Consider the following 12,897-nt stretch of genomic DNA (forward strand, 5'->3'; position numbering starts at 1 on the left):
AGAACCCGCCTGATTTGGATTGCGCATGTGCAGAACATCATACTATATTACATTTGTACTGCAATACCCAATTTGAGCTTTGCACGCAAAAGCAAAATAGTTATTGCATTACTTGGTTGATTGCCAGGAAATGCATATCTAACAAACATGGACATTACATAGACGTGATCGTTCAGGACTGAAGTGGTTGTTTGAAAATTATGGCCTGATCTAATCAACAGAAAAACTTTCACTTTATGATCTGTTTATATATAAATGAAGAGTAATTGGCCTACAGGCTATTAATACAATAACTACATGTAGACAAACTACATGTATTAATACAATACATGTAGCTTGTCTATGTAAGGTCTTTGAATTCGTCTACGTCATGATTGTAGGTCTATATACGTAATTAGGGCGGTGGTAGTTCAGTGGTTAAGGTACTTGACTTGTAATCGGAAGGTTGCCAGTGTTGGGCCCCTTAACCCGCAACTGCTCAAGTTGTACTCAGGCCTAATGTAAGTCGCTTTGGATAAAAGCATCAGGTAAATGTAATTATTACATCTATAGCCTGTAAGGCCACAGGCTATAGAGAGTGCATTAGAGAGTAACTAGCCACAGCAATTGAACAGACACGGTGTTGGAGTTTCTTCAGTTTAATTTATTGTGCCGAGACATAGTAAGCAACTACTGTGGGCTTTTATCGCCCTCTAGTGTCCAATTATGTAAACTGCCTCCAGGTGCAAACAACCACGCACAATACAACTGGTTTAACAGCCTTGTGTAGTCGCAAATCAGGCAGTCACACATTTCCCCCAGTAGAGGGAGTTATGGTATGACGAAAATATTTCAAAGGCCTCTTAGTGTGACCAAGAAGAGAAATGACTTTAGACCTACAGGAGTCAAAAACAAAATTCAAGATATTGTCATATATTTTTAGAGATAAGAAACAACAGAGGTCAAAAGTTCAGTAATTGGACGTCCATCATAACTCACTGGCTGGTCATATGATCCAGGATTTTATTTTATTTTTTAACACAGTTCACAGGTAGTTGGTACCATCTCTCCAAAAACAAGCAAGACTTACAGATGCTTGTGTGACTGTATGCAGAAGTGTAAATTCAAAATGAATTCTATGAAGTGCACTTGACAAACAGCTAAATATCTCAAATATAGGAAGAGGTCCAAGTTGAAACTTGAGATGATCCCCCCTTTTCTAGATTTATTTCTACTCAATCATTTGTTTTCACAGAGGAAGGCGTGATGCTCCCTTCAATGGATGTTACAAAGGCACTTTCGATATTTTTAAGAAAGTAATATTGGAAATATGTAAATACAGCTTGGATTAGTGCTAAAGGAATGGAATCAAGTACTACAGCACGTTAAGTTGGATTAATGATAAATTAAACTGATGTCTGAATGACAGTAAAGTTGACTGACTTTGACGATACAAGTAGTGCACAGCTGAACGAGATTACATTTCTCCAAACTCCAATGTGCAAATATACATAAAGGTAAATACACGAGACAAGAATATTAGTCAACATAGACAAAACAGACACCTCAAGGGGGCATCTTCAGGGTCTTCATCTACACGCACTGTCATCAAGGGGGCATCTTCAGAGTCTGTAGCTACACACTGAAAGAGGCATGTTTCAGAGCAGGAGGATCACACATTTCCTGAAACCGTAAAACAGCCTCTACTGAAGCACTGTGCTCTTCTCATGACTTTGCACAGTGTTATCAGGCAGCATAGCAACACCACGACAACCACAACAATCCCAATGAGCCAGATGTAGTTTCTGTACACCCAGCTCTCATTTACACCTGAACATTATTATAATAATTATAGTAATTATAAATAGGTCGAGTATAAAATGAAAAAAGTGATTAAAACAAGCTTTTGTCTAGTGACCTCCACTAGACTTCCATGTATTTCAGGAGGTTCTCTGCCATCCCAGGCCCTGCCTTTAAATTAATTATTGATTGTGAAATAAATAAAAAAAACTACAAAATGTTTATAAATAAATGTACAGTTTAAAAATATTCATCTTTTAATGCAATGTTCCTACACTGAGAATGTTTTAAGCAAAACTGTTGGAGTTGTATGATGACCATATAATATCCCTTCATTTCAGCCCGTTGCATAACCACAGATGTGAGATGCTAAGAAGGTCCCACAGAAGCTATCAGGTCCTGCTTTGGGTACCATCCCTACACAAGCCGCATTTTATTTCAACTTGATGCAGTATCTTTGAAATTTCCACATACCAAGTTGAGCTGGAGCTAAGTGAGCTAAAATGAAAGAACAATAAGTTAATCATTTAGAAATATTTACAATTTGTTAGATTTCTTTACATATTCATAAGATTCTGATCAGTATGAAAAATTCAACATAAAACTGCAGGTCATTATATTAAAACGATTTATTAGTATTTTTAAGAAGCAAACAGTAATTGTACATTAAACATTTGGCTTTAAAAATGAGTTTTTAAAAATGAACTTATAAAGTTATAATTGAATGAGCTCTGGTCTGATTGCTTGGTTTCCAGCGAGGCTCCGCGATGGTCCAAGAAACAAAAGATCATTACATGTCACTAAGTGAAGAATGAACCATGTGTTCAAGTCCTTGAAGTGGCATAAAACCTTAAAGCGCTGTCGTGAAGGTGGTGTCTTCAGAGTCTTCAGCTGCACACTGAAAGGCGTGTTCCTGGGCAGAAGGATCACACGTTCCCGCAACCGTACAACAGCTTCTGCTAAAGCACTGTGCTCCTCTCCTGACTTTTTTTACAGTGTTTTATCAGGCAGCATAGCAACACCACGACAACCACAACAATCCCAAACATCCCCATGAGCCAGATGTAGTCTCTGTACACCCAGCTCTCATTTACACCTGAACAGAGAAACAGATCCCTCAGCATTTTACATTTAAATACTAAACCTCAGACTACACATGCAGCAAAATATTAATGTGTTACAGCAAATTCTATTTATGTGGTTTCACCGTTACCTGGTAGGCATATAAATAAATAAATATGCATATGTGAGGAAAACTAACGATAGGAAAGGTCACATTACTGTTCAGGTAATGAGCTTTAAAAATTATTCACACCATTAGTTGTCTTAATGTATATAGTTCTATATAAAGAACATGTAAAACAGCAGATTATAATAAATACTCACCGTTTACTGGAGGCAAAGTTGTTGTGGTGTTTGTGTTGGTTCCTACAATGACACCAGACATGTTAGCAAACAAATCACATGGATAGAAACATTTCTAACAGAATGAAATAGACACAGACAGAACCACCAAATGGAGCCATAAAGGAGGACGCTTACCTTCAATCTGTAGTTGGAGATTACAGATTTCTAGACCATCACAATTGCAGGTGTAAAAGTCACCCTTGGTGAAATCAGCATCAGTGATAGTGAGCGAGAGATCTCCCTTCAGGTACTGCTCATGAGACATGTGAAATCCCTGCTCTGACTGGCAGGAAGTCTGGTCACACTGAGCCAGAATGTCATGTGGTTTATCGAATAAAGTCCATGAAACCAAAGCACAGTCAGGCTCTTTACATGGGAGAGTAGCATCATGACGCTTCACCTTCACTGTAGCTGACTCAGAAGGAAGAACTAGAAAAGAGGGAACACAGAACTCTGTTAAACAGCACATTATACTTTGTTCAGCTGCTAGAGCTGAACCAGCCTTAAATATGCATCACATTAGTAAGAGAGAAGATCACAGCACACGTTCTGGCTGCATTACATCATTGCTATAGCAAATTCCCAACCAACACACAGCAACCTAACTCACAAACACTTGCATTAGGTAATGCATGGCTTGAATGCCCTATATGTAAGTGAACCAAAACATATTTCTTGTAAAATGTGCTGCATTACATGAAGCATGATTGCTCTGCAGAGCCCACCAAACGAGAGACAGAGAGAGTGGGTGGAGAGAACAAGGAGAAACTGCGTCTCTCCAGCTTTAGATTTGATTAAGAAGGAAAAAAATTCAATTTAGTACCTGCTAGATAGAAATTTAAACCATTACAAGAGACAACTTGCAACCCTGGTTACCCATGCAGTGGTGCCAGCAGAAAATATTTAGTGGGTGGAGCAGATGGGGCCCCTGAACATCTTGTGATGGTACAATAAAAAGGCCTTACAGCACAGAGGAACTTCAGGGCACAAGCTAATGTCACCATTATAGTGTGCAATAAATTACATAATGTTTAATTCCATATCAAATTATAATGTTCACATGAAATCAGCCAAGGAATCATTAATTAATGCATGAAATTGCAATTTGAATGAATCAATCACCAATAAACCAAGAGTGTGGGTTGCTTAAAACAAATATTAAATGAGTAGCTGAAAATAAAGGTTTAACTTATTTGTAAATATCTTCCTCAGACTCCTGGACATATCTTTTTCTTTCATTCAATTCAAACTTCTGTACCTTTGCAAGCTTAACATTAAATACAAATGCGGAGCTTGGACTGTCAGTATATGGGTGAAAATATACCGAGAAAAGAGAGAAAGCCCAAATACAGACTACAGAAGCTGCATAAAGCCTCAATACAGGCTACAGAAAAAGAATACATAGAACTGTACATGTAACCCCAGTAAATACCACAATTTCAGTTTACCTGGTAGATATGATCAATATTATGAATAATATTAATGGCCTTCATCAGTTCTGTCTTTAACGCCGGTACAGGAGAGGAGTGCTAGCGCTACCGCTACTGCTACCGTTGACAAGTTTAGATGAGGAATTCAAATGTGTCAAGGCAAGTTGCAAGATGATTGTTAGGATCAAAGGATGAAGTGATGAAACCAGCAGCACCAGTGACAAAAGCAGGGTGGAAGTGGAATCCACGAACGACAGTGCAGCTCACCAAGAGTTCAGCAGAATTAAGGCAATTCATTGGACAGGTGCAATGTGGGAAGTCGGGTCTTGGATCAGGTGATTAACACATCGCCAGAATGAAAGTGAACGATAGTGAGCTTTATCCCTGAACAGGAAGATGGGCGTCGTACAGCAACAGCATTACAAAGACCAGTGGCTCCGATAGGAAAGCGTGAAGAGGAAAATACCCTGGCAAGAGCTGTGGGCCATGGTTGCAAGTCCAATCATGTTCTTACTTGGAGCAGCTTACAACGCCCTTCCAACTGCACAAAACCTTGGACAGTGGTAGTCCAGGACCAGAAGTGCAAATTATTTTCAGGGGTTGGCACAGTGAAGCATAGTTCATGAGCATGCAAGTTAGCTTGTCACAGGGTTGATATAGATGGAGACACATTCAACTGCTTGTAGTGTTAGCGTGTTTGAGAGTAAACGGCTAGAGGTTAACTCGTTGCCGAGTGGTATTGCTAATAAAGCAATTAAGTTTGTATGAGAAGGAGGGCATGTTGGAGAAGGAGCACTGGCTTTAAATACTGATAGACGGGGTGAAGCACGAGACTGGAAATTGCTTATGGATGTAGGTAGAAAACTACAGATCCCAGAGTGTAGCGTGCTAACTATGCTGAGGCCCGACATGCTGTACTCAGAAAATAAAAGGATAGTTTATTTTATAGAGCTTACAATTCCATTTGAATATGCAGTGGATGAAGCTATTTGAAAGGAAAAAAGGTGAAGTATGCAGATTTGGTGGCTGAGTTGAAAGAACGCAGGTGGCAAGCACATATCAGAGCTGTAGAGATGGGTGTTAGACCAGCAGAGGTGTGTGTAGCAAAGTCTGCCACATCATTTCTTGTGCAGTTCAGCCTAAGAGGATAAGGGTAAGAGGAGCTCAGTGTGTTTGGGGTAATGCCCCAAAAAGGTGGAGTGGCTGAGGTTTTGTGTCATGGTCTAAAGTTGCTAGTGGCATCGTGTTAAGAGGTTCAGCTGGAAGGCCAGACCGCACTGTTGAGCCTCCTGGGAGTGTCATGGTCTTAATTCAACCAATCACAGACGAAGGGAGGTGTCTACCTAATGTTGGGGATTCTGGAGAGAAGAGTGTAAGCAGGTCCCTATGTGAAGCACTAATGATGGTCTATTGGCACAGGACATTCAACGCCCTATACTGCGTGTATATACACTTGCTGTAGGTTATGAACACTAGCTAGCCAATTTACCACCAGAAGTAAATTCTCAACACCTTCAGTTGGGATGGTCAGAAATTTGAGCATGTGGCCACAGATCCCTGGCCAAACTTACCAGCTAAGATCAGTAGCCCAACCAGGAATCTCCTCAGGATGCGGCAGGTGTGCATTTCTGTGACACCTATGAAGAGAAACGCACGCCACTGAGGTTAAATTCAGGTGGTAGAACATCAGTTTAACTACAAGGCTGAATTTGGGCTCTTATTTGCCATCTATTTGAGTTTAGTGAATTAAACTATGTTAAGACATTTCTTTGGTGCATTAAACAATATAGATATGTTTAATTCAGCTGTAGCACATTTCTTTTTCAAGAAACTTTCTCCTAGGTAGTTTCACAAATGGGTTTACGTAACAAGCCTACAGTGTACAGCCAGCCTCGCACATTTACAGACAGCTGCACAGCCGGTTTTGCGAATTGTAGACGACATGACCGCAGTCTTATTTTCAAGAGAACAATAAAATACCTGTTAATGACGGCGTTTTGGTTTTGGCCGCTTCTGGAGTAAAATTTGTTTTAGAGAACTTACTGCATCATGTCTAAAAAATGACAATAAACGGAGACGATCTGAACTCAAAGAACCTTTCCTGCTATTTATTGTCATTTCTGTCTGTTACTGAATCCCCTCCATGTGTGTCTACGCGTGCTCCATAAAATAGACTGAACAAGGAGTTAAAAATAAGGAGTTAAGATGAACTCAAACCCGTTAACGTAGCCAGTCTAGACGATCTTATGTCAAAAGAAAATCTACTTTGTCCTCGTAGAAATCATCTTGATCTTTTCCTGTCTTTACTCTCTCTGAATACGATTAAACATCACCCCACCTTTTGTTCCTGAAGCAGAAACGTTATTTGAGAGTCTCAAAGTTGGCTTAGCACCACCCGTTTCGCAACCGGGCTGATGCAGTTACCGACTCATCGGAGCGTCTCACCAGCGTTAACGGCGTAGTTAGTGTCCTCAGGAAACTAGTTTGCTAACTCGCCATGATTATGTTTGCTTTTGTTTTTTTGCCTCAACGTTCCCCAGCAGGAAACCGGGCTAACAATCACTATGTTGTTAGTCGGGTAGTGGTAGCGCAGTAGTTAAGGTACTTCACTTGTAATTTGAAGGTTGCTGGTTGAAGCGCCCCCAGTGGCAAGATGCCACTGTTGGGTCCCTGAGTAAGACCCTTAACCCTCAATTGCTCAAGTTGTACTCGATCATAATTGTAAGTCGCTTTGGATGAAAGCGTCAGCTAAATGCCATAAATGTAAATGTAGACTAAAGGAATTTCAGCCTGAACTCAAACCAGTAACTAGCTAGCGGGTTATGAGAAGACAAATCTGGACCGAACTTGCCTTTCTCTTGTAGAAATCCGCATGACATTCTCGCGTCTTTAAGTTCTGTGATCACGCTGAAATATTAAATATTATTCTTCACACGGTAGTGCCATGTGTGAGTGGTTACTGTTAAGCAGCCAGGCACACACCCTGATTGGTGGCAGTGCCGTGTGGGTGGTAACTGTTAGAGCCGCCAGGCACACACCCTGATTGGTGACATCACCGGCCCCACTTGTAGAAAATCAGCGCTGCGTAATCCAATAGTCTCAACGTTGAGGTACGACACTTATTCCGTTCGTTTTGCGAGCTAAATTATGTAGACACATCTCAATAAAAGCGTTCGTCCCTACAATAGTGCAAACATTTACCAGCAATAAGACGTTATTTAGGTATTCTGAAAAAGAAAGCTCCACTTTCCTTATCCTGCCTCCCGTGAAAGTACCCAAACGTCACAATGTATATGCAGAACATCAAATGCTCTAAATAGTTGCTTTACTGGGACGACAGCCAGAAAATGCATATCTAACAAACTCAGTGCAGGGCTTGGAGCACTTGAATGGCTTGTGTTCAGTTTGAAACAGGAAAGTCAGTGTTAGCATTTTTCTTTACGTATTTATTTTTGTGCTACTTTGTTACTTTAACAACAGTGTTGCTGCTGATCACTTTTTCACTGAGAATTAGCTGTACTGAACTAAAAACCTATTTATGATGACAAAAGTTGTATTGATTTAAAAAATAAAGCCCTGGCAATTTTTTTTTTACATCTCGAATTAGTGATGATGAACTGAGTCAAGTCACACAGTAACTGAGTTTTTCACAGTATTTGCAACCAAATTCAAATAAGTACAAGAGGATTTCAGCACCTTCACAGCTTGGACCTCCACTAAAATTAAACATCCATTTCTGGTGGTGATAGTATTCTTTTCCATTTTTAAATTGACTTTATTAAGAAAATTCAATTCAATTCAATACAAATACTCCATCACAAAAACCTCACAAACAATATCCACCGGAGGACCCAGACTACCGTCACTCTATACATGAACAATTAACAATACAATTTACATCTGTAAATTAGGTATACATCATCCATTTATATGTCCAAATGAGTCCAGGGAAATTTATTTTTTCCTCTCATATCAATCGTCTTTAACCCTTTTAACTCACACACAATCTGTTTAAACACTGTTTCTGCAGGTATTATACATTGCTCAATAATCATCTTACATCGTGTTTTCCAACACAATTTATCACACAAACAATCATGCAACAAAAGTCCTTCACATTCTCAGTCAGATTCTCATTAAACACTCCATACATAATACTTTTCCTGTTACGACCCCATTTAAACCCAATACCTTCCATTTTCTCCCAAATTTCAATAGTCCTTGTGCACTGCAGTAATAAATGTTCTATCGTTTCATCGGCTATGCAATTATACATCGGACATTCCTTTGTTGTAACAAAACAACTCGATTTGGTAATACATCGTACAGGCAGTCTTCCAACAGATATAAGCCATGCAGTATCTCGAACATTTTCCGAGATACTTTTAGACTGTACATTTTTAACACAGGTTTCACATTCTGTCACCGTCAGACCCTTATAATTGCCTATTTCCCCAAAATCACAGTCTTGTATTGTTTTATATATCATTTTATTTGGGGACTTATTACAATCCATATTAAGTTGCCTATATTTAAACAAAAACATCTCCATATACTAATTTAAAATAAGGAGCATGTTTCCTTGACTTGCCTCTTTTTTTTCCCCACTGATTTACATCTCCTACCCAAATTGCTTTCCGAAATACAGCTTCCCGTTACATTTTTGCAAAAGGCCATTTTTAATTTCCGACCTAACTCAACTCCCTCTAATCCCCCTTTATCTTTTGACTTGTACATAATTTCCCATTTTGTCACTTCTCTGTTATTTTCCCAAATAAAACGAACACACATTTTATTCAGCCTCTTAATATATTTCTCGTCCGGAGGGAAAACCGTAGCCAAAAACAACAATTTCAACAAAACAAAGGGCTTAACCTCCTGTATTCTAGTCTTATAGTTTGACACCCTCCATTTTCCCAATTCTAGTTTAATTTCACACTCCTTTTTCTCCCAATTCCGTTCGCTACATCTACCATTTACTACCATCAAACCCAATATTTTAATTTCATTTTTTATTTCTACATCTATTGGTACAGGTTGCCCATATCCTATCCATACCCCTTCACTTTTACTTTCATTTAATTTCGCTCCAGCCACAACTTCATACATTTCAAATTGCTTCTTAACTATATTAAACTCATTTTGATTCTTGACATAAACCGTCACATCATCTGTGTACGCAGATATTTTCCATCTTTCCATACCTAACATTTGAACGCCTTTTAATTGCTGATCATCTAATGCTTCATTAAAAACATCAGCTAGAAGATCAGCAATTTCACTAACGCACACCTTATAAAATTCAAATTCAGCAGGTAAACCATCAACTCTTGGAGTCTTGCATGTGTTTAATTGCTCTGATAACTTCTTCTTTCCTAATTAATTCTTCCAACTCCTGCAGCTTCTCCCCTTGAATTCTAGGACATTCAGCCAAAAAATTCCTGATTTTTTCTTCATCCACCTGCACTCTTTGATAATCAGCTATACACTTCTGTCTAATGAAAGCCCATTTTTCTCTCTCATCCTCCACCATATGCCCATTGTCATCCTCAATTTTCCTGATACACTTATTCTCCAGTCGTTGTTTGATTTATTTTAAAACATTTTGTGCGTCCTTATCGTAGAAATCATCTTGATCTTTTCCTGTCTTTACTCTCTCTGAATACGATTAAACATCACCCCACCTTTTGTTCCTGAAGCAGAGACGTTATTTGAGAGTCTCAAAGTTGGCTTAGCACCACCCGTTTCGCAACCGGGCTGATGCAGTTACCGACTCATCGGAGCGTCTCACCAGCGTTAACGGCGTAGTTAGTGTCCTCAGGAAACTAGTTTGCTAACTCGCCATGATTATGTTTGCTTTTGTTTTTTTGCCTCAACGTTCCCCAGCAGGAAACCGGGCTAACAATCACTATGTTGTTAGTCGGGTAGTGGTAGCGCAGTAGTTAAGGTACTTCACTTGTAATTTGAAGGTTGCTGGTTGAAGCGCCCCCAGTGGCAAGATGCCACTGTTGGGTCCCTGAGTAAGACCCTTAACCCTCAATTGCTCAAGTTGTACTCGATCATAATTGTAAGTCGCTTTGGATGAAAGCGTCAGCTAAATGCCATAAATGTAAATGTAGACTAAAGGAATTTCAGCCTGAACTCAAACCAGTAACTAGCTAGCGGGTTATGAGAAGACAAATCTGAACCGAACTTGCCTTTCCCTTGTAGAAATCCGCATGCCATTCTCGCGTCTTGAAGTTCTGTGATCACGTTGAAATATTAAATATTATTCTTCAGACGGTAGTGCCGTGTGTGAGTGGTTACTGTTAAAGCACCCAGGCAGTGCCGTGTGGGTGGTAACTGTTAGAGCAGCCAGGCAGTGCCGTGTGTGATTGGTTACTGTTAAGCACCCAGGCAGTGCCGTGTGTGATTGGTTACTGTTAAGCACCCAGGCAGTGCCGTGTGTGATTGGTTACTGTTAAGCACCCAGGCAGTGCCGTGTGGGTGGTAACTGTTAGAGCCGCCAGGCACACACCCTGATTGGTGGCAGTGCCGTGTGGGAGTGGTTACTTTTAGAGCAGCCAGGCCACACCCAGCTTGGTGACATCACCGGCCCCACGTGTAGAAAATCAGCGCTGCGTAATCCAATAGTCTCAACGTTGAGGTACGACACTTATTCCGTTCGTTTTGCGAGCTAAATTATGTAGACACATCTCAATAAAATCGTTCGTCCCTACAATAGTGCAAACATTTACCAGCAGTAAGAGGACATTTAGATATTCTGAAAAAGAAAGCTCCACTTTCCTTATCCCGCCTCCCGTGAAAGTACCCAAACGTCACAATGTATATGCAGAACATCAAATGCTCTAAATAGTTATTGCTTTACTGGGACGACTGCCAAGAAATGCATATCTAACAAACATGGACATTGCATAGACGTGATCCTTCAGGACTTAAGTGGTTGTTTGAAAATTATGGTCTGATCTAGTCAACGGAAAGACTTTCATGTTTTTATATAAATGAAGTGTTCTTGGCGTAAAGCCTATTAATAGAATAACTGAGTATATGTAGTTGGTCAATGTAAGGTCTTCGAATATGTATGATTGGTTACTGTGCCTAGTAGTTCAATCAGTGCAGCAAATGTAGTTCTATTTTCTAGCTGAAAGAGTTATAAAATCAGTGGATTCCTATGGAATGATGGAGGGATGAAAATGGAAGAATAAAGAAATAATGGAATAAAAGTGGGGTATTAGATCAGATTTACTATGTAGATTAATTTTTGTGGTTATAGCATATAAAGCATAGGCATAAGGAAATGTCAGAAGGCAGTGAAAAATTAATTGACGTCAACAGGACGAAAAGCAAGGAATGAAAAAGAACGGATAAAAGAGTGATATCATGACTGAATCATGTCAACTCGGGGAGACTGTAAACCTGCAAATGTATTAAAAGTGCTGTTAAACGTTCTAGACTGCTTCAAACACCACAACTCCACAAAACAGCTACAGAGGCCGATCTACACCTCTGCTTCCACTGAAGTTTGTTTTCATAGTGCAGTGCACTAGAACTTTACCTTGTGCCAAACGTTTCCTCCTCCCACTTTCTCTCCTCCATTCAGTCCCAGATAAATTTGGTATCGATGTTTGATACCCTCGTTGGAACGTCAGCTTTTCTGTGATAGTGGAGAGAGTGTGACTCTTTTCTTCTGTCTGCCTTACTGTCTTAATTACATTTACATTCATGGGGTTTAGCTGACGCTCGTACCTGTGTGACATTCTAGTGTACTTTAGGTACGTTTCACATTTTAAATAACGGAACAAACTCCTTGACTCATCACAATCCAGTATTGCAGTAAGTGTTGCACTAGTAGGCAGCTAATATGCAGCTTACCCGAAGCAACTGTTTACAAGGACATATGCTGTATTTTATATTTAAATGTTAACATTTTAGAAGACTGTCTTACAACTAGTACTGTACCCGTTAACTCGGGAAATTTTAGAACAAGTCACGACTTCATTGACTGTTTTATCATGCTACTAGTTAGCCAGTCGAGCTGATCCACCCTTGACTGTATTAACTAGCTAGCATGCTATTATTCATTTTCCCAGTCGGATGGTTCATATTTGCGTCTGTTTCAAAACAAAATGAGACCAATACAACTTAAAATGATAACTGCATGGAAATTATGTATAAAGTTATGTACCATATGTGAATTAAAGGTAATGAATACGTGTCTTTGGGAGGGGTGAGGGAGTGGCTACTCAGTTGGTTGCAATCTGAAGCCTCACCACTAGGTGCC

The sequence above is a fragment of the Electrophorus electricus genome, chromosome 19 (genome assembly GCF_013358815.1).
Source record: "Electrophorus electricus isolate fEleEle1 chromosome 19, fEleEle1.pri, whole genome shotgun sequence".
NCBI lineage: Eukaryota > Metazoa > Chordata > Actinopteri > Gymnotiformes > Gymnotidae > Electrophorus > Electrophorus electricus.